Genomic DNA, 23,908 nt, shown 5'->3' with positions numbered 1-23,908 from the left:
CCCGTGGACCCTGATCAGCCCGTGATCCCTGGCTGTGCTCTGCGCGTTCTTCTCTTGATATTTGTCGACGCCGCTCAGTCTAGAACCTGGCTGTTTCTTACCCTCTCTCTCTCCAGTTTGCAGTATTTTTCCTCGACGCCACTCAGTGATCAATCCCCGGCTGCGCCCTGCTCTCTTCACTCTCTTTCTTACCCCATCGACACTGCCCGGCTCTCTCTCTCTGCCGTCGGTCGGCTCCAGCCGCCGCTGCTCGGGAAGGGTCTGCTCTGGACCTGTCATCGGTCTCTTACTGCTCGTTGTGGCTGGGGAACCAAGCCCGGCTCTCCACAGCCGCCCCAGCGAAATTGGATCTCTGCCTGACTGCTGGGCGGTTGCTCGCAGTCGACGCCCGTGTTCCTGGACTCGACTATTTTTAAAAAAAAATTTCTTTGTTTAATGTTGCAGGTAGATTCGCATCAACACTCGTCACCACTGTTAGATCCATGGTTCAGTGGATAAAGAATTACACGGATGCTGTACATAAACAAACAACAGGTCTTTACTGGAGGAGGGTCATCTCTAGACTGGAGTACAGAGGCATGCGCACAGCTTATATACCGGTGTGGTTACTGCCGGTACTACAGTATACAGGAGCTGTAAAAAGTATTTCTGACTTAAAGCACATGCACTACAGATGCATTAAAGGGGCGGCTAGATAAGCATATGAGGGAGAAGGGGATAGAGGGTTAGGCTGATAGATTTAGATGAGGAAAGACGGGAGGAGGCTCGAGTGGAGCATGGACTGGTTGGGCCAAATGGCTTGTTTCTGTGCCGTATATCCTATGTAATCCTATGGATGTAATAATTTGTATATGTTGTGATGCACAAGATATCACAATTGTGTGAAACAGGCTGGATGGACCAGAGAGTCTTTTCCTGCCTGTCATTGTTTATGTGTTTGTACAATAACCTGTTTCTGCCTCATTGTGAATGAAATGTTCAGTTTCACTGGTTTGCTGAAGTTTGCTGCAAGATACCTCTTGCTCCTGGTCCCAGGAAAAGTTTCATTAAAATCCATATGAAACTTACTGAGCTGGAACTCCATTAATAACAATTCCTTCGCTAGCCTCATCAAGTTTGTACGAATGAGGTTCTACCAGGTAGAGTTATGTTTAAAACTGCCATATTTGTAATTCCAGGAAACGATTTTCACCAATGCTGAAATTAAATAATGTTTACTTAATTATCTTCATCTATCTGCTGGAATGCAGTCAGCGTGGGCACAGAGTACAATGGGAGAAGACGTATAAGATTTCTAAGTTAAGGTTCATTGTGAAAGATGGGCTCATTAACATGATTTACAATGCAGTTCATTTGCTTTCCTGTCTGATTTATCCACTTCAGAAATACACAACAGAATGGTTGCTGCCATCACATGCACATTATCCCCCAGGAAGTAATATCTTCCTCCTTATCCAGCTGTTCCAGGCGACTGTATTCCTGCCCTGGATAAGAACTGTAAAGGTTTCAAAATATAGGGACAGTAAAGAAAGAAAAGTGATTTGGGCTCCACATTACTGTCTTTTGTGGATTTATACAAAGCAGTTTCAGCTTTGCATCATTGCAAAGTCTTGTGGTAGACAGGTGCATCCTAGATTTCCTTCTCCCCACCATTGGCAGCTGTGCCTTCAGCTACCAAGGCCCTAAGCTCTGGAATTCCATCCCTAAACCTCTCTATATCTCTCTTTCCTCCTTTAAGGCACTCCTTAAAACCGATCTCTTTGACCGTGCTTTCGGTCACCTGTCCTAATACCACCTTACGTGGCACGGTGTCAAATTTTGTTTGGTAACGCTCCTGTGAAGCGCCTTGGGACATTTTACTACATTAAAAGCACTATATAAATGCAAGTTGTTGTTGTATATGTCAGGTGTACCGTTGCTCGAATAGAATTATGACCAAAATCCAGGAGGTAGTCACTCATTGCTTCGGCTACACACCAGCTGAGGTACAACTTCCTACGTAACTACAACCAGTGCAAATCAAACTTTAAAAGGTTCTCGAGCAGTTGGCTGGGCCGCACAGGAATTTTATCTTGTACCTTTTTAATGTTGGCAAACAGCCAACCATCCTGTTGGCTCGTTAACATAAACATTTTCTTTATATTTGGCAGCTGGTGAGTGGGCATCGTGTGTATAGAGAGCTGCCTTCCACAGGGCTGTGTGGAGCTGTCAGTACAAGCCAGGACTGCTGTAAGCATCTACTTGTCTGAAGCCTTTTACCTGTAGTGCATGACTGCCCGAAAACTTTACCGATTAAGTGTAAATGCTGCTATAATTTTTCACTTCCCATCTTCCCTGTGCTTCCAATGATGAGATTGCCAATCTCACTCAGACCACCCCATGATAGTTGGTATGGGAAATCAAAGTGTTACACAGGTGCCACAAAGTTGCTCCTTTGAAGTTGGACTTATACCGTGCTGCTGGACTTGGTAGAGTAAGCTGAACTGTGTATTGGGCCCTGACCTGCGATTGCTTGATGACAGCATCAAACGTCTGGAGCAGAAAAGTCCCCAGCACTGACCTCCCTCTCAGTGAGGCCAAGCGCTCTTCAAAGAAATGAATGTGGCTGAATTCCTGTCAGCAGTTACACTAAGATGTGTGAAGAAAAAACAGTTACAATATATTTTCAGGCAAGATTGAGATCGAATAATCACCTGTGTTGAGGTTTTATTGCCAACAGCGTTATGTACAAAAATAGAACATTGGACAACAGCAAGAAGCCTTTGAACTCATTTGAATTAGGATTCAGTTACCAGTTGCTCAGTCATCATACAATTTCTGAGCAGTGTGGAAACAAAGAACAAAATGGTTAGATTCTCGCCATGGTTTTTATAAATATTGCATATGTGTGGTAATCATAGAGCCATAGAATCATAGAAATTTACAGCACAGAAGGAGGCCATTCAGCCCATCATGTCTATGCCGGCCAAAAAAGAGCTATCCACCCTAATCCCACTTTCCAGCTCTTGGTCCGTAGCCCTGTAGGTTACAGCTCTTCTGTGGTGTATGTAACCTGTTCCACCTTAAGAGAACTTAAGCCTGTTCCACCTTAAGAGATGTACTACTTTCTCTGGCTGCTGTATACGTAATACCGGTGGTGACCACCGGTATATAAGTACTGTGTAGTGATATTGTATTTAGTATAGTCCTGACCTCCAACTAGTAAAGACCTGTTGAACTTTATTCTTGTAGTCTGTGTCAGTAATTAATCTTAATACAACTGGAACACACAGACTTAACAGTGGCGACGAGTCCGATTCTTACCCTGCGGCAGTTTATATCCACGGCGGCTTCGTCCACAGAACGGGCGTCGAAGGGAGGCATCCACCCTCATCACCCTGCTGGAAGACACGTCGCGTGGCAGGCATCGAGAACCCGGAGTGCAGAAGACATCCTGAACTCGAAGCCTCCATCAGCGGCAGTCAGCTATCTTCTTTCTATCTCGGTGGTGGGTAAGCCGGTCAGCGACGCGAGCAGAAAGTCGGCCGCGTTGGCTGTACAAACGGGGGGAGGAAGACGGAGGAATAAGGGCGGTGAGATCGATCGCGACCGGAGATAAGGGCCAGGCTGCATTCGGGCCGAAAGGCGCAGCGCGGGGACATCGATCGCGGCTGGTGATAAGGGCCAGGCCGCTTTCGGGCCAAAAAGGCGCAGCGTCTGGGGCGACTGAAGGCGCGAGAGCCGCGGTGAAGGCGAACGCAGCCGGTGCTAATAACCGGGCTGCAAGAAGGGCTGCGAGGCGCGACATCGGGGAAGCGCGAATGCCCGAGGGAGCCGCGGTGAAGCGGAGACAGCGTCGGGGGAGTTACTAACCGCTGGGAAAGGGGAGCAGCAGCGGCACGCCAAACGCCATTGCAGCCAGTGGGTGAAGACCGCCAAGCGCGGGAAAACCGCCATTTTGTAGGCGGAGGACGAAGACAAGAGCGGGAAGCCGCCCTCTTGGGATAAAATAAATTGCAACGATGCCTAAACATGGGAACATTAATACCTTTGATAGCGACATCGAAGATTGGGCCATGTATGTAGAACGCATACAAAATTATTGTAAAGCAAATAAAATCCCAGATGCAGAGAAAGCACTAACTTTATTAAACTTAATGGGTGCGAAGACATACGGGCAATTGAAACACCTTTTATCAGCAGATGAACCGGCGGATAAGACGTTCGAGGAGATTGTTACTGTCCTGAAAAATCATCTAAACCCCACGCCGCTGATGCTAGCGGAACGATTTAAATTTTACAGCAGAAGGCAGCTGAAGGATGAAAGTAATGCTGAATATTTAATGGAATTGCGTAAGCTAGCAAAGCACTGTCAGTTTGGAACGGGACTAACAGACGCGCTAAGAGATAAATTTGTGTGTGGATTATTAAAAGAAGATACACAAAAGCGACTGCACGAGGAGAATGAGCTGACGCTTGAGAAAGCGGTCACTATGGCAGCAGCACACGAAGCCGCAGTGAGAGGCACGGCAGCAATGCAGCTACGGTCACCGGAACTCAGTACAAATAAATTGGGTTTGAGTACTGTAAAATGTTATCGTTGTGGAAAGACAACACACGATCAGAACCAGTGTTGGTTTAAAAACCAAGAATGCAGAACGTGTGGCAGGCTTGGCCACATAGCTAAAGTATGCCGGTCAGGAAAGAAGACCAGCAACAAAAAGTCACCGCAAGGAAAATACATAAAGGTGCACAAGGTGACAAAGACCAGTTCGAATGAACAGAAGTCAGATTCAGACACGAACAGTAATGAACTGGGTAGCTTAAGAGTACACAACGTTGGTAAGGATGCAGATCTCCAGACAATTTGGGTCACTCTTCAGATAGCAGGAGTCCAAGTAAAGATGGAATTGGACACTGGATCGGCATTGACGGTCATGAATAAGAAAGATTACGAAAGGTTATTCCAACATATTCCCCTACGGGATACGGAGATTATATTGAAAACATACACGGGGCAAAGAGTGTACCCCATCGGAAAGATAGAGGTAAAAGTGGTCCACAAGGGCGAAGAAAGCCAAGTAATGGACTTATATGTGCTACCTGAAGGAGGTCCACCACTACTGGGACGGGAGTGGATTAGGAAAATGAATATGGACTGGCACTCCTTAAAAGCACCAACGGTAGATTCCGGGGAAACAGATGTCAAACCTAAACGATTGTCCAAAATATTGGATGATGCTAAAGAGGTGTTCCAGCAAGGACTGGGAACACTGAAAGGAATTATGGCAAACATCAAGATTGATGAACATGCACAACCAAAATTTTTCAAAGCCAGTTCGGTACCCTATGCAATACGACCTACTGTAGAAGCGGAACTGGAAGCGCTAGAACGTTCAGGTGTACTGTCTAAGGTAGACTGGAGTGAGTGGGCTACGCCCATTGTTCCCGTTATGAAACGTCCTTCGAGCAACAAGCCAGGAGAACCAGGGAAGGTTCGCATCTGTGGAGATTTCAAGATCACCGTTAATCCGGTGCTTCACATGGTGCAGTATCCGCTTCCGCGGATTGAGGATATTTTTGCTTCATTGTCTGGCGGGAAACACTTCACCAAGATAGACCTGGCGCAGGCGTACTTGCAGATGGAGGTTGAAGAAGAGTCACGCCAGTACCTCACGATCAACACGCATAGAGGTTTGTACCGGTATAATAGGCTGGTTTTTGGAGTGGCATCGGCTCCGGCAATTTGGCAGAGGGCCATGGAGCAGGTATTACAGGGAATTCCAGGCACACAATGTTACCTGGACGATATTCTGATTACAGGTGATGGTGATGAAGAACACCTCGCAAACTTGGAACTGGTGCTCAACAGACTAAAAGAGTATGGACTTAGAGTTAATCGGCAGAAATGTGAGTTCTTTCAGAAGTGGATCTCGTACTGTGGTCATGCCATTGACCGGGAGGGGCTTCATAAGTCTCCTGACAAGATAGAGGCAGTTGTAAAGGCTCCCGCTCCGGATAATGCCTCTCAGTTGAGGTCGTTTCTGGGATTGATTAACTATTACCATAAGTTTCTACCGAATCTATCCACGGTACTGCACCCGCTGAACGCTCTTTTACAGAACGGGGTACCATGGGAATGGAGCGAAAACTGTAAGAAGGCATTTTGCAAAAGCAAAGAATTGATCACCTCAGAGGAAGTGTTGGCTCACTTCAACCCGACACTGCCTATTCGGTTGGCTTGTGATGCTTCTCCATATGGTATTGGGGCAGTACTCTCACACAAGTTGCCAAATGGCACGGAAAGGCCAGTCGCATTTGCATCCAGATCATTGACCTCCGCTGAGCGCAACTATGCGCAGATCGATAGGGAGGCTCTCAGCCTTGTATGGGGAGTGAAGAAGTTTAATCATTAGCTGCAGGGCCAAAAATTCACACTTCTGACAGACCATCAGCCGTTGGCATCCATTTTTAACCCTAAGAAGGGTGTTTCGGTGATAACAGCACAGCGACTCCAGAGATGGTCCCTTTTCCTAGGGGCACATCAATATCAACTAGAATTCAAACGTAAAAAGCAGCATGGCAATGCTGATGGGCTGTCGCGCCTGCCACTACCTGAAGCAGAAGAGACGACGAAAGTTGACCCTGTTGAGTTATTTCATTCGACCATCATCGAGTGTTTACCAGTCACCAATGCAAGTATTGAAAAAGAAACCAGGAACGACCCGACACTGTCCCGAGTTTACGAGGTGACAGTGAAGGGATGGCAAACACATGGTGATCCTCTGTTACCGGCATTCTCGGCAAGGCGAGACCAGCTGTCCGTCTGCCATGGTACTTTGATGTACGGGACAAGAGTGATTATTCCTCCCAAGTTACGGGAAAGAGTTCTAAAGGAACTGCATGAAGGTCATCTGGGGGGAGTTAAGATGAAAAGTCTTGCTAGGGCTTATGTATGGTGGCCGGGCATTGACCAACAGATAGAGGAGTTGACAAAAAGCTGCGCTGGGTGCCAAAAAGTGCAAAATGCACCTCCGATCGCACCGCTACACCCATAGGAATGGCCTTCAGCCCCATGGCAACGCGTACATATTGACTTTGCTGGTCCATTCATGGACTCCATGTTCCTAATTGCGGTGGACGCACATTCCAAATGGCCAGAAGTGATCAAGATGAATACCACTACTTCAGAAAAGACAATTGCGGTGTCAAGAACAATATTCGCAAGGAACGGATTGCCAGAACAGATATGTTCGGACAACGGACCACAGTTCGTGTCGGAAGAATTCCAAAAATTCTTAAAGAAGAATGGGGTGAAACATTATACCTCTGCCCCATATCATCCGGCGACAAACGGGTTGGCCGAGAGATTTGTCCAAACATTCAAAAAGGCAATAAAGGCCATGAATGATGATCAGATTCCGTTACAACACAAGGTGGACAATTTCCTAATGGCATATCGAAACGCCGCTCATGCAGTGACTAACCAAAGTCCTGCCATGATGTTTTATAACAGGAGGTTGCGGTCCAGGTTGGACTTGTTAAAACCAAATGTGCGGAGGGAAGTGGAAAACAAACAGTTCCGGCATATTAATAACAAATCCACTCGAAGTTTCAACGTAGGACAACCAGTGTTGGCAAGGGGCTATGGAAACGAAAAATGGCAGTCCGGAACAATTCCGGCCAGACAAGGACCTCTGATGTACACAGTAGATATTGGTAACAATGTGATAAGGCGTCATGCGGATCAACTGGTAGAATCAAGAGCAAGGGTCGAACCCATGGTTGCGACAGAGACAACTGTGGAAGACGTTAATGAACCTGAAGCATCTACCTCGGCAGGGACTGTACCTGATGATGACGTCCAATACATAGGAAACCAACAAGAAGAGTCACCTCAGCAACAAGAATCAGAGACCACTGAAAGGCATTATCCAAACCGAATCAGAAGGCCTCCTGAGAGACTGAACCTTTGAACTGTTTAGACCTGAAGTTATATATGTATATATGTTATTATGTTATGTTAAATGGGGATATGACTGTTAAGCTAAAAAGGGAGGATTGTGGTGTATGTAACCTGTTCCACCTTAAGAGAACTTAAGCCTGTTCCACCTTAAGAGATGTACTACTTTCTCTGGCTGCTGTATACGTAATACCGGTGGTGACCACCGGTATATAAGTACTGTGTAGTGATATTGTATTTAGTATAGTCCTGACCTCCAACTAGTAAAGACCTGTTGAACTTTATTCTTGTAGTCTGTGTCAGTAATTAATCTTAATACAACTGGAACACACAGACTTAACATCTTCAAGCGCATATCCAAGTACTTTTTAAATGTGATGAGGGTTTCTGCCTCTACCACCCTTTCAGGCACTGAGTTCCAGACCCCCACCACCCTCTGGGTGAAAAATGTTCTCTTCAACTCCCCTCTAATCCTTCCACCAATCACTTTAAACCTATGCCCCCGGGTTATTGACCTCTCTGCTGAGGGAAATAGGTGCTTCCTATCCACTCTATCCAGGCTCCTCATAATTTTATCATCACAATTAAATCTCCTCTCAACCTCCTCTGTTCCAAAGAAAACAACCCCAGGCTATCCAATCTTTCCTCTTAGCTAAAATTCCCCAGCCCAGGCAACATCCTCGTAAATCTCCTCTGAAACCTCTCCAGTGCAACCACGTTGTTCCTGTAGTTGTAATGTGCTAACTTTTTCATTTTGCGTGCAATCAATATAGTGTTGTTGCATAAAACTACTGCAACTTGGTGTAAAAGTTGTACAAGTTTTATGTTTTAACAAGAGGCAAGGCAAAAGAAAAAGGGTTGATATTAGAACCGTCCCCTTTGTGAGAAGCCATCATACTGATCTATAGCTCAGTGTTTCAGTTGTTAAAGTCGTTATTCTTCGGTAAAATGAAGCAGCTGTTGTCCAGGTTTCAGTGTGTATTAATATCCAGCAAACATTAGACACTGGTCACTGCACAGTGCCATCATGTCCTGCTATTAACCAGTGGAATCGATTGCTCCGATTGGATGAGTTAGCAATTCTGTCTCTATTTTGGAGGTAAATTCTTTTCATGCATGACATTTATTTCAGGGGCAAAATGAGTATTAACAGGAAATAAATCTTGTGCTTTGTGCTAAAAATTGTCTGGAATAGATTCTGCAGTTGAAAGCCAATTGAAGGGGCCCCACATTAAGTTCTCCAGACATGCACGTCCTATTCTGCGTGTAGGTAGCAACTGTTCAGGACTTGCATTGGAGCAGCAGAAGGAATGGGAAGTTGTATAATGTGAACTCAAACAACGACTTGGCTTTCATGAAGCATTTTTTTTGTGAAAGGAAGCTCTGTTTGCTTTATGGGGGAGGAGGAAAGCTTGAAAACAAAAGGAACGTGTGGAACAGTGAGGCAGTTGAGACAAGTACAAAGCCTGGCATGGAGAGCGGAGAGCACCCGAGGCTGTCCGGATGAGAAAATGGTGCAGATGTCACAAACACCATGTGGGTGATGAGGGCATGTATCATGATTATTGTTAAGCCCATGAGTTTTGTTTCCATTGTACTGCATATCTTTTTTTTTTATTCATTGATGGGATGTGGGCGTTGCTGGCTAGGCCTGCATTTAGTGCCCATCCCTAATTGCCCTTAAGAAGATGGTGGTGAGCCGCCTTCTTGAACCGCTGCAGTCCATATGGTGTAGGTACACCCACAATGCTGTTAGGAAGGGAGTTCCAGGATTCTGGCCCAGCGACAGTGAAGGAACGGCGATACAGGTCCAAGTCAGGATGGTGTGTGGCTTGGAGGGGAACTTGTAGGTGGTGATGTTCCCATGCGTCTGCTGCCCTTGTCCTTCTAAGTGGTAGAGGTCGCGGGTTTGGAAGGTGCTGTTGAAGGAGCTTTGGCGAGTTGCTGCAGTGCATCTTGTAGATGGTACACACTGCAGCCACAGTGCGCCGGTGGTGGAGGGAGTGAATGTTGAAGGTGGTGGATGGAGTGCCAATCAAGCGGGCTGCTTTATCCTGAATGGTGTCGAGCTTCTTGAGTGTTGTTGGAGCTGCACTCATCCAGGCAAGTGGAGAGTATTCCATCACACTCCTGACTTGTGCCTTGTAGATGGTGGAAAGGCTTTGGGGAGTCAGGAGGTGAGACACTCGCCGCAGAATTCCCAGCCTCTGGCCTGCTCTTGTAGCCACAGTATTTATATGGCTGGTCCAGTTCAGTATCTGATCAATGGTAACCCCCAGGATGTTGATAGTGGGGGATTCAGCGATGGTAATGCCATTGAATGTCAAGGGGAGATGGTTAGAGTATCGTTTGTTGGAGATGGTCATTGCCTGGCACTTATGTGGTGCCAATGTTACTTGCCACTTGTCAGCCCAAGTCTGAATGTTGTCCAGGTCTTGCTGCATATGGACACGGACTGCTTCAGTATCTGACGGGTCTCGAATGGTGCTGAACAGTGTGCAATCATCAGCGAACATCCCCACTTCTGACCTTATGATGGAGGGAAGGTCATTGATGAAACAGCTGAAGATGGTTGGGCCTAGGACACTGCCCTGAGGAACTCCTGCAGTGATGTCATGTGATTGAGATGAATGACCTCCAACAACCACAGCCAACTTCCTTTGTGCTAGGTATGATTCCAACCAATGGAGAGTTTCCCCCTTGATTCCCATTGACTTCAGTTTTGCTAGGGCTCCTTGATGCCACACTCGATCAAATGCTGCCTTGATGTCAAGGGCAGTCACTCTCACCTCACCTCTTGAGTTCAGCTCTTTTGTCCATGTTTGGACCAAGGCTGTAATGAGGTCAGCAGCTGAGTGGCTCTGGCGGAGCCCAAACTGGGCGTCAGTTAGCAGGTTATTGCTGAGTAAGTGCCGCTTGATAGCACTGTTGACGACACCTTCCATCACTTTGCTGATGATTGAGAGTAGACTGATGGGACAGTAATTGGTCGGGTTGGATTTGTCCTGCTTTTTGTAGACAGGACATACTTGGGCAAATTTCCACATTGCCGGGTAGGTGCCAGTGTTGTAGCTGTACTGAAACAGCTTGGCTAGGGGCGCAGCTAGTTCTGGAGCACAAGTCTTCAGTACTATTGCCAGAATGTTGTCAGGGCCCATAGCCTTTGCAGTATCCAGTGTCTTCAGCCATTTCTTGACATCACGTGGAGTGAATTGAATGGGCTGAAGACTGGCATCTCTGATGTTGGGGACCTCAGGAGGAGGCCGAGATGGATCATCCACTCGGCACTTCTGGCTGAAGATAATTGCAAATGCTTCAGCCTTGTCTTTTGCACTCACGTGCTGGGCTCCACCATCATTGAGGATGGGGATATTTTTGGAGCCTCCTCCTCCTGTTAACTGTTTAATTGTCCACCACCACTCAGGACTGGGTGTGGCAGGACTGCAGAGCTTTGATTTGATCCGATGGTTGTGAGATCGCTTAGCTCTGTCTATCGCATGTTGCTTCCGTTGTTTGGCATGCAAGTAGTATTGTGTTGTAGCCTCACCAGGTTGACACCTCATTTTTCGGTATGCCTGGTGCTGTTCCCGGCATGCTCTCCTGCACTCTTCGTTAAACCAGGGTTGATCTCCCGGCTTGATGGTAATGGTAGAGTGAGGGATATGCTGGGCCATGAGGTTACAGATTGTGGTTGAATACAATTCTGCTGCTGCTGATGGCCCACAGCGCCTCATGGATGTCCAGTTTTGAGTTGCCAGATCTGTTCGAAATCTGTCCCATTTAGCACGGTGGTAGTGCCACACAACACGGTGGAGGGTATCCTCAACATGAAGACGGGACTTTGTCTCCACAAGGATTGTGCGGTGGTCACTTCCACCAATGCTGTCATGGACAGATGCATCTGCAACAGGTAGATTAGTGAGGACGAGATCAAGTAGGTTTTTCCCTCTTGTTGGTTCCCTCACCACCTGTCGCAGACCCAGTCTGGCAGCTATGTCATTTAGGACTCGGCCAGTTGTGGTGCTACCAAGCCACTCTTGGTGATGGACATTGAAGTCCCCCACCCAGAGGACATTTGGTGCCCTTGCTACTCTCAGTGCTTCTTCCAATTGGTGTTCAACATGAAGGAGTACTGATTCATCAGCTGAGGGAGGGCGGTAGCTTGTAATTAGCAGGAGGTTTCCTTGCCCATGTTTGACTTGATGCCATGAGACCTCATGGGGTCCTGAGTCAATGTTGAGGACTCCCAGGGCTACTCCCTCCCGACTGTATACCACGGTGCCACCACCTCTGGTGGGTCTGTCCTGCCGGTGGGACAGGACATACCCAGGGATGGTGATGGTGGTGTCTGGGACATTGGTTGTAAGGTATGATTCGATAATTATGACTATGTCAGGCTGTTGCTTGACTAGTCTGTTGGGACAGCTCTCCCAATTTTGGCACAAGCCCCCAGATGTTGGTAAGGAGGACTTTGCAGGGTCAACAGGGCTGGGTTTGCCGTTGTCGTTTCCGGTGGTCCGTCTGGTTTTATTCTTATTGTTTTTCGTAGCGGTTGTTTACAACTGAGTGGCTTGCTAGGCCATTTCAGAGGACATTAAGAGTCAACCACATTGCTGTGGGTCTGGAGTCACATGTAGGCCAGATCAGGTAAAGGCAGCAGATTTCCTTCCCTAAAGGACATTCGTGAACCAGATGGGTTTTTGCAACAATCGACAATGGTATCATGGTCGCCATTACTAAGCCTAACATTTAATTCCAGAATTAAATTGAATTGAATTTAAATTCCACCAGCTGCCGTGGTGGGATTTGAACCCATATCCTCAGCGTATTTGATTAAGACCTCTGGCTTATATAATCTAGTGACATAACCACTACGCCACCGCAGGCAGAACCAAAGAACACTACTACACCATTAGGATGCACTTACTACTTATTCAGTCACCATATAATTCATAAGTTGTGTGAACAAAATTGTTAAAGTTTTAGCATGGTTTGTAAAGTACGGCACTGCTAATGTGTTATAAAATCATACAGGGCCAACATATTACTAATAGGATTGGTGAATTTTATTAAACTGGTTGACATTCAACCTGGTGTCATGTCATAATTACATTATAATTGACCACACACTACAGGTATTCAAATGATGTCCATATTCTGATCACCAGATAGATTTATATATATATATATATATATATATATATTAATATTAAAATGGTTCTTTCTGAATTGAGCATGGGAGTTGACGGCTGATACTGTAACTAATGTTATTCAGCATCGCAGTGTTATTCATTGGAGTGTTAAGCACATACTGGCAATGTTCAGCTGCACTGATAGCTTTTTTAATGCAAGCTAGGAATGCTGATGTCGTAATGTTTTATGAAATGTGTTAGCAAAATATTAAGTTTTACATCTTAAATAATAATCTTGGTGTCAGGCTGTTCTTCCTGTGGCAGCTGTGAAGTGATACTGAAAGCACAGATCAGAGAAAGACCACACAGAATACTGACCTGCAGCTTTTAATGTCGGTTACAAGTTGTGAAACGTTATCATTGTTAACATATATCTAGCCGGATGGAACAGTCTGTTCATTCAGCAATTGTAGATAAGGGCCCTGAATTGATCTCTCTCTGAAATGTATCATAATTTGCATTAATGTTGTTCAGAACCTTACATCTTGACAAGAAGCATGGAAGTAACTGCGAGGCAGATTATTTAATGTTAGTGAATGTTGGTTGACTGCGAGAACACCTGGTGAACTGGATAGTGTTTTTTGAGACACAATCAGCTGGTTCTTATGCCCAGTTGAGGTAGAGAGAGCAAAACCATAGAGAGATGCAAGGAAAAAGCACTATACAGTACAGCGAATACATTAGAACTGGTCAGGTTATTAGTGGAAAATCTAAATGTCTAAGGGGGTGTAATTGGATGCCTTGGCGCTTCCTGTTAGCACCCCCAGGGGGTGCTAATGGGATGCAAATGGCTTTGCGACCGGGCACAGAGTTGACATCGACTCCTGTCATATTCGGCAGGAGTTTTGCGATGGCGCTACGGCATTGCGCCCCGATCTCCTTCGCTCGGAGATCGTGACGTCATCACCGTGCGCATCGCCCCGGACCCGAAATTGACCTCCGCCCCCTGCAGCAGCGCCGGTCGAAAACACTGACAGCTGCAGGAGGCATGCGTCGTGCGGCCGGCCACTTCGGGGTCGATGATTAAAGGTGAGGTGGCCGAGGTAAGTAAATAAAAAAACTTTCGCAGGTTCCTGCCCGTGATCAATCGCTCTGCTTGAGTGCCGAGCTGATCGCGTGGGATCGCAGCTGCCTTGGTGGTCCAGGTCGGTACTTTTTCTGTTGCAGAGCCTGCAGCGATGGCCCTTCCCTTTAAGGGAGGGAAGGAGCCTTTGAATGCGGCAGCGCTGCACGGCCCAGTGTACAGCGCTGCTGAAGTCTCCACCACGCTCTCCGACGTTGGTGCCCTAAGAAGGAAGTGGAATGCTTGACTTAGCGCTCCACCTCCCTCTTGGGGCGCTAAAACTCAATTACGCGGTTGCTGCCGCTAATTAGCGCCGGGCACTTAAGTTAGCGCCCAGGCGATGTTAACGCCCCAAAATGGTCGATACTGAATTTGTACCCCCCAAGTTCCTCCCTCATGACACTTAGGCCGGAATTGTTTGGGGTCCACGCGGGCGGGAATGGAGGTGAGTCGGGTGGGAAATTTGAAAAAAGTGGGAGTGGGTAAGGAACCCGCCATCATCCCGCCCCCCACGGGCCTTTCCCTTGGGTGTGTTTGCTGGTGCGGCAGCGACCTGACCGGCAGAGGCGAGTGACCTAATTGAAATCATTATGAGGTATTTTACAGGCACTTATGAGTCTTTCTCCCTCCCTACTTTTTAAATTTCCCTGCATGGGCACGGAATTCACACAGCTCAGGAACCATGTCTGTCAACCTGAGGTGAGAGTTGAGTGGCCATTGCTCCAGCTGATTACTTGACAGCATCAAATGTAGTTTAAAAGCTCCCACCTTTCCTCAGGCAGAAGCTGTTGCTGATTGCATTCCCACCACAGATTGAGCTTTCTACAGGCTGCAAGCCTTTCCAGCAACGTCTCCATCCAGTGTCACCTCATTGGAAGAACCTCTCTCACCATTGACAGATTGCTTCTTTCAACTCTACTTGACCTGCCATCTCTTCCATCAGCAGGGGTGCCATTTATACTGTCTCATCTTGGTCCTCAGAATCGGACCACAATGAGCATCAACACCAGCAACACCAGGCACACCAGAAGCACCAACAACAACAACACCAACCTTCTCCTCAATGCCCTGAGGGCATCAGCGCAGGGCTGCACCACGTCAGAGGCAATGCCCCCAGCACAGGTATACAGGCAGAGGATGAGCTTCCTCAACATGACTGAGCAGCAGTGCCAAAGGAGGTTCAGCCTATCGTGCCAGGTCATCACAGACATTTGCACATTGCTGGAGCAAGACCTGCAGCCCAGAGGAGCGGGTGGACACGCCTTACCAGTGGCTGTCAAAGTCATCGGCGCCCTCAACTTCTTCACCTCAGGCTCCTTCCAGGGATCTCCAGCAGACATTTGCGGTATCTCGCAGTCGGCCGCCCACAGATGCATCACTCAGGTCACCGATGCCTTCTCTGACAAGTCAGCCAATTATATCAACTTTGCCACTGATGAAGCCAGTGTTAGTCGGCAGGCGCTCGGCTTTGCCGCTCTGGCTAGCTTCCCACGGGTGCAGGTCGTCATCAACTGCAAACATGTGACCATCAGGGCACCGTAGCATCACCCAGGAGTGTTTGTGAACCGCAAGGGCTTCCACTCCCTCAATGTTCTGCTTGTCTGCAATCATAGGAAGATCATCATGCATGTTTGCACCAAATTCGCTGCCACCTGCCATGACTCTTTCCTCCTGCGCCAGTCCAGCCTCCCTCAGCTCCTCCAAACTGACTTTCCGGCTGGCTGCTTGGAGACAAGGAGGGAGTAATTCCCCTAGAGGGCCATTTGGGGCGCAAAGTTGAATATGTTTGAAAAGTTAGTGCCAGGTTGAGTGCCGGGCTGACCGATCGCGGCACTCAGCCCGCGTCTGGGGCTCAGCTACTTTTTTCATGTCAGCTGGCCACCATGCCTTTAAATGGCGCCCCGCGAGAGGCCGGCTTCACTGATCGCGACCCCTGCAGCAGTCGGTAACATCGCCCGGCGCTGCTGCGCGGCACGAGTGGCAATTTTTCTCCCGAGGCGCTGCACCCGGAGATGACATCATGATCTCCGGATGCAGAAGATTGGGGCAATACCTGATAGCACCGCCACTAACCTCCTGCGGAATTTCGCGGGAGGCGCGGTTATCACCTCGGGGGGGGCGGAAAGCCATTTGCGCCCGTTAGTGCCTCCCACCAGAGGTGCAAACAAGGGGAGCTTCCCCCCCCCAAGGGCTATCCACTGAAGATGTGGCTTAGGACACCCTTGAAGAGGCCCAGGAGAGGTATAATGAAAGCCTCATCTCTACCAGATGTGTCATAGAGCAGACAATAAGCATGCTGAAAATGCGCTCCAGATGCCTTGACCGATCTGGAGGAGCCCTTCAGTATGCACCAGCCAGGGTCTCCAGAAAAGTCGTGGTCTGCTGCTCCCTGCACAACATAGCGCAGCAGCGAGGATTAGCGCTGCATGAGGAGCAAGACACTGAGCGCACAGCCTCTTCAGAGGAGGAGGAGGAGGAGGAGAAGCAGGAGGATCATCCACTGGAAAACGAGGAGCAGCAGGAGCTGGAGGAACCTGCAGTGCAGGTGGCACCAGCACTCGAGCACATTGCTGCCCAGGAGGCCAGGGATGGCATCGTCATGGCCAAATTTACTTAACTTTACACAGTACACCCATATGGCTGCCAGATGCTTTGCCAGGTTGGCAACACCCCACAGCTACACCATAAAGCTTCCCTACAATGACCAATCTATTCCTTTCACAGTCACCACCATTGCTGGAGGTAATGTTATGTCTGACCCTTCATTCCAACTCACTGAGCCACTTCCAATGGTGCACACAAATTTGTCCAGGTTGAAAGGTTTGAAAAGAAAGAAATTTATGGTTCACATTAAATTAACTGAAACTTCACATCAACATTGAATAAAACACACAAGTGACTACCCTTGTGAATCTACTTGTGTTTCTTCTTTCTCTTACGCGTACTTCTACAAGGTGTTACCCCTGTGGCTTCAGCAGAGGTAGAGGCAGCCTCCTCACTTCGCTGCTGTGATTGCTTAAACACTTTTGGCGGTTGTCCTCGGGGTTTTGGAGCCAGTGATGGCCCCGCCAAAGTCCGCTCCTCCTGCGACTGTGCAGGGGCAGACCTGGCCATCGCTGTGTGGGGAGGCATCTGGGGCTCTGACTGAGGGGGGGGGGTGCAAGGGGGGAGAAGTGTGAGCACTTTGAGAGGAGCCCCCACTTCCATGTCCCCTCTCACCATCATCCATCTCATGGGCCACCCGCACTTCCCTGCTAGCAAGGAGCTGGAGAGCACTTTGCTGCACAGCAGTGAGGCCATGAACACCCATGTCTAAACTGACATCCCTCCTGGAGAGGAGGTCTATCGGCTCTGTCACCTATTCTGCATAGAGACTGATGTAAGAAAACTACTAGGCACTTGGTCAGAGTACTAAACAAGGCTTTAATCGACTGTTTCACAACATGGAAGTCTAGTTATCCTTCACTAGTTCCTGTTTAGAAAATGTCCCTGAGCAAGCTAGGCCCGTGCCCAAGTATTTATACTCTCCCTGGACAGTGCCACCAGCAGGCCACCCAGTATATTTCATAAGTAGTTTCTACATGAATGGCACGATTTATATCATTCTTCCCGCCTGAAAGATTGAAAGTCCGGTGGCTTCTTTCTACCGAATTAGTTGGACTAAGAATAGACGCAGTCATTTGGATCTCCATCGGTGGCCGGAAGGCATGTCTCCTCGGACCGTGTTTTGGTCCCTGGGTCGCTTAGTTCCTACCAGCGGGCTGGCAGAGTCTGTGTTGCCTTGATCGACCTGAGGGGGACTGGGGAGATCATGGCTCCGGATGCGTTTGGATATCTGTTGGTGGCCGGAAGGCACATCTCCTCGGACTGTGTTTTGGTCCCTGGGTCGCTTAGTTTGCACTAGCGGGCTGACAGAGTCCATGTCGCCTTGATCGACCTGAGGGGGACTGGGGAGACCGTGGCTCCGGGTGCGGGTCCCCACTGGTGCAGAGCTGGCTTCACCCTGCCCAGTAGTCAGTGACTGACCGGCGTCTTGGCTTCGTGTGGCCATCCTGCGGGGAGCAATTCTGTTCCCTGGGTTGATCCGGCGGAATAGCTGGCAGATCCCTTGACGTCCCGGGTAGGGCGTCATCCTCAGAGGAGCGCAGGGTATTGGCGTCATTGATGCGGGTCCCACCCTCGATTGGGTCCGTGGGACCGGTTGGATGGGAAGCCAGATCCCGAAGTGACACAGTGGACTCCCGGCCATCAGGGTACAGCATGTATGCGCACGTGGGATTGACATCTATCAGTTCCACTTCGTCAATGAGGGGATCACTCTTAGAGGATCGGACAAATCTTCGGAGCAGCACAGGGCCAGGAGCTGCCAACCATGATGGTAGGGACATGCCATGAGTGGAGCGATGCTGGAACCCGAAGAATCATGTGTGAGGAGTAGCGTTGGTGGATGTAGAAAGAAGAGACCTGATGGATTGCAATGCGTCAGGGAGCATAGTTTCCCACTGCTGGTCTGGTAGGTTGTGTGACCTCAGTGCAAGACGAACAGCGTTCCAAATGATAGCGTTGTATCTCTCAACCTGTCCATTTCCAATAGGATAATACATTGTCGTTCTACTTGTGGCGATTCCCCGTTGGGAAAGATAACTTTTGAGTTCGCTTGCCATGAAGGAGGGACCCGATCAGAGCGGATGAATTTGGCGGTACCGCAAAGGGAAAAGACCTGATCGAGGCATTTGATCACTGTGGAAGTAAGCATATTGGAACAGGGGAAAGCAAAGGGAAAGCATGAATATTCGTCCACCATAATAAGCAAGTAGGTGTTTTGCATTGAGGAAAGCAGTGGCCCTTTAAAGTCAATGCTGAGTCGCTGCATAGGCTGTGTAGCGTGTATGAGCGAGCCATCCGACGGACAGAAGAATTGCGGTTTTAATTCCGCGCAAATTCTACAAGTGGAACATGTTTTTCTCACGTCTTCCATAGAAAATGGGAGATTTTTAGATCGCACAAAGTGTAACATACGGGTAACGCCAGGATGGCATAAGTCAGTATGAAGACCCGCAAGAGTCGAAGTTGACATGGAAGAGCAGAATGCCCGCGTGAGGGTATCCGGGGCCACATTCTCTTTGCCGGGTCGATAATGTATGGTGTAGCCAAAGGTGGCCAGTTCCATCCTCCAGCGCTGTATTTGTTTATTCTTGATCTTAGTGCGTTTCCAGTTATCCAGCATAAAGGCCACGGAGCGCTGATTGGTTATAGGCGTGACATGGCGATGAGCGAGAAAATGACTCCATTTACATACTGCTTTGATGATAGCCATAGCCTCCTTCTCGACAGGAGGTTAATGGAGCTTGCTACCCTGCAAAGTTCTGGACAGAAATGCAACGGGTCGACCACCTTGATTCAAGGTAGCCGAGATCGCCACATCCGATGCATCGCACTCGACCACGAAAGGGAGATTTTCAACGATGGAATGAAGCATGGCTTTTTCCAGTTGTTGCTTGAGGAGGTCGAAAGCTGAAATAGCCGTTGCCTTCAACGGAAATGACTTCACGTGAAGCAGGGGCTGGATCTTGTCGTAAAAGTGGGGTATCCACTTCGTATAATAGGCGAACATGCCATGGGCTCGACAAAGAGAGCCGAGATTCGTAGGAGGAGGGAGCTCCTGAAGCGGACGAAATCACTCCGGATCCGATTTGATGACACCATTGCCCACCCAGTAGCCAAGGATGTTGACTGATGGTACTGATTTCACAGATTTTGACTCATTTAAGGTTAAGTTGCGATGACGGAGAACGTCAAGAAATTTCTGGAGGTTGGCATCATGCTCCTTCTGGTCATGACCAGCAATGGTGATATTATCCAGATATGGAAAAGTGTCCGTTAAGTTCTCCTGTTTGACGAGGCTATCCATTGCCTGTTGAAAGATGGCCACCCCATTGGTGACCCCAAATGGAAGGCGACAAAACTGGGAAAGCCGACCATTGGCCTCAAAGGCCATATATATTTTTTCAGAGCCCTTTATCAGTACTTGATGGTATGCGCTCTTTAAGTCAAAAGTTGAAAATACCTTATCGTTGGCAAGGTTATTGACCATGTCATCAATGCGTGGTAGTGGGTAGGCATCCAGGTCAGTATACTGGTTAATAGTTTGCGAGTAATCGATGCAAAGACATTTCTTGTGTTGCTTCAGAGGATTTTTAACAATGACGACTTGAGCCCGCCAGGAAGATGAACATGGCTCAATGATACCATCAGCTGGAAGGCGAGAGATCTCTGCCTCGATAAAGGATAGATCATCTTGGCTGAAACGTCGTGATTTAGTGACTATGGGCTTACATTGGGGGGAAAGATTGGCAAACAAGGAGGGCTCTTCGAGCGAAGCCGCCGAAAGTGCACAAAACGGTACTTTGGGAATAGTAAGCTCCGGTTTTGACCCTCCAAACTCAAAAGTGAGTCTTTTATGTTGTTTCTGGAAATCCTGTCCCAGGAGCACATCATTGCATAGGTTTTTGAGCACCCCGAGCCGGGTGGAGGAATAAGTGTGGCCATTGAGAATAAGGTCGACAAGACAAAAGCCGGAAGAGTTGATGGTCAGTGTCGTCAGAGCCTTTGCAATTTCCCTGTCCGAGGGGTAAATACGCAGTTTTAACTTACTGACAGCCTGCTCACTGATGAAGCTGTTAGAACTGCATGAGTCGATTAGCGCACTCAAAATGTGTCCATTTACCGAAACCTTTGTGGCTGCATGGGACATGCTTTGGGGAAAAACAGCTGTGATGGGAGGAGGAGTAGTTTTACCCTTGACAGTTGTAACCTTAGTAGTGGCTCTTGGGGGAGAAGTTGTTTTATAGATAGCAGCTGTAACCTTAATAGTGGCTCTTGGGAGAGGAGCAGTTTTATATATAGCAGCTGCAAAACTAACGGGGGCTCTTGACCAGTATACCTTAGAAAAGTAACCTTTCTTACTAACAGAGGCTCTTGACTGGCATACCTTAGAAAAGTGACCTTTCTTACTGCAATGACTGCAGGTTGCATTACAAGCAGGACAAAATTTCCAATAGTGGAATGCACCTCCACAGAAGAAACACTTCCATCCAGATTGCCAAGATGCCGCTAGGGCAGGGTTGTCATCAGTGAGGGCTTCTAGGGTAGCGTCGTCATCGGCTAGGATAGAGTAGTCATCAGTGAGGGCTTCCACCCGAGGCCCATTGGAGGAGTCACCAAAAGTGACAGCAGCAGTCCGTGCACGCGGTAAAAGATAGGCATCTGCATTTTTTTTTGCTAAGTCCAGAGAACATGCCTGTTCACAGGCAGCTGCATTTTTTTTGCTAAGTCCAGAGAACATGATGGTCATAGGCAGCTTGTAACTTGAGGGTTTTATTCTCCAACAGACGCTGGCGTATGAAAGGAGATGCAATTCCATTAATAAAGGAATCACGAATTAACTCTGATGAAGGGTCCCAGACCTGAAACGTTAACTCTGCTTCTCTCTCCACGGATGCTGCCTGGCCTGCTGAGTATTTCCAGCATTTTCTGTTGTTATCACGAATTAACTCCTCCTGGTACTGCTCAGCTGAGACAGCTTTGAGATTACAATCTTTGCTGAGCCTGCGAAGCTTTTGAAAGATTTCGTCAAGTGATACCCCGGGTTGTTGTCGAGTTGTGGCCAGTAGATGCCGAGCAAAAATTTTGTTTGGAGCCTTAACATATAGCTGCTGTAGTATTTGGATAGCGGAGTCATAGTCTACACAGTCTTCGATATAGTCAAACACATGAGGGGATACATAATTGGCAAGTATCTCTAACTTATCAGAAACATTCTCACCACACACCCTGAGGAAGTTGCTGAAGGTACGATACCAGTGTTTCCATACCTTAGCCGTTGTAGGTGAATTCGGGTCCAGGTCAAGACGGGCGGGTCGGAGCAGTTTCTCCATGATGGATTGATTACTACCTCTGGTTCCCTTCTACCATTTGAGTTGTAGCTGTCTGTTCCCAAAACCACTCAGAGTGTGGAGCAGCAAGCAGTTGATTAAATTGACGTAAGAAAACTACTAGGCACTTGGTCAGAGTATTAAACAAGGTTTTAATCGACTGTTTCACAACATGGAAGTCTAGTTATCCTTCACTAGTTCCTGTTTACAAAATGTCCCTGAGCAAGCTGGGTCCATGTCCGAGTATTTATACTCTCCCTGGACAGCGCCACCAGCAGGCCGCCCAGTATATTTCATAAGTCATTTCTACATGAATGGCACGATTTATGTCAGAGACCATGTGCTTCTGTGAGTGGCGCATTAGCTGCTCCATGCAGGCGGCCATCCTATCCATGGAAGAGCCTACCGTCGCCATCGCCTGCGACACGGTGGTGCTCATGTTGGAGATGGACTCCTTCATTCCCTGAACATTTGCCGACATCGCAGTCGCAAATGCTGTCCGAGCCTCCTGCACATGTTCATGCAGCTCCAGGATCGCCCTTTTCTGAATGGCCCCCAAGGCTCAGCATCTGCCTGCAGCTGAGCAATGCTGGGGGAGTCCTGCACCCTCCGACGAGGAGTCTCCACTGCTGCCCCTGTCTTCACCATCTGCTCCTGCTCGGTTGTGATTTGTGAGACACCAGGTGACAACATTACTCGATCTCATGAGCGACCCTCCAAGGTGTGCATTTCTGCACTGGTGATGGGTGTGCTGATGCCTGGTGACGGTGCACCCTCAGAGGCTAGCGGCTCCTCTGAGGAGTCGTCTTCCTCTTTCTCCTGGACAGTGGGAGCGGGGGGAGGTCTCTTGATGGACCTGTGGGAGAATAAAGGGATGAGTTAGATATGTCATATGTAGATTGGGTACAGCTACCATTATGCACATAATGACCATTCAACGGCTGCTGACATCAGCCCCCATATAAGTGACTAATGTATGCCATACAGCTGGAGGATATGTAATTCTGTCACCAGGTTGCTGAGATGTCCTCCTCTCTCCATCTCCCACCTCCTGGTGCTCAGCGACTCCCGCCAGCTCTAAGGCAGCCTCCTCTGCTGTGGTTAGGGTGGCCATTGATGCCGTTCCACCACCAATTCTCCCCCTCTCCCTGCAAGGAGGGAAAGAAGAGAAGGTTGAGAGAGAGTGATGGAATGAGTGTAAGGAATGGATGGGTTATATCTGTAGAGGGTGACTATGATGGAGTAGGGGGGCAATTCCAACTGGCCTCCTTGTGTGTTGTTAGTTGGTATGCTTGCACTAGGATGAGGGTGAGTGTGAGGGGTGGCGAGTGAGATTGGGATGTGAGAATGTAGATAGAGAGAGAGGGATGGGTGGAGGTGCAAGGTATCTTGGTGTGAGTAATGATGTGCAGGAGCAGGGTTGGGAAGACAGAATGATGGGGATGTGATGAGAGGCACAGCAGGATGAAGGTGAGTGAGGCTTTGTACTCACCTTTCCTGATCTAACAAGATCATTGAAGCTTTTGCGGCACTGCACCCAGGTCCTCCTGACCACACCCCTGCTATGCACCTCCTCTGCTACTTGGAGCCAGGTTCCTTTGCACTACTGGAGAGGTCACCTCCTCCCATCAACAGGGAAGAGGACCTTCCTTTCTGCACCGGACCCATCCAGGTAAAGAAAATTCCGGCCTTAGTCGTTCTTTTATTACTTGCAGTGCAAAATGATAAACACCTCAATTTTAAAATTCTTATCCTTGCCCCTCTCTATCTCTGTAAC

The sequence above is a fragment of the Somniosus microcephalus genome, chromosome 20, assembly GCF_052327205.1.
Source record: "Somniosus microcephalus isolate GS21.2 chromosome 20, FLI_Smic_1.0, whole genome shotgun sequence".
In the NCBI taxonomy this organism is placed as follows: Eukaryota; Metazoa; Chordata; class Chondrichthyes; order Squaliformes; family Somniosidae; genus Somniosus; species Somniosus microcephalus.
Note: the sequence above shows the minus strand (reverse complement) of the source record.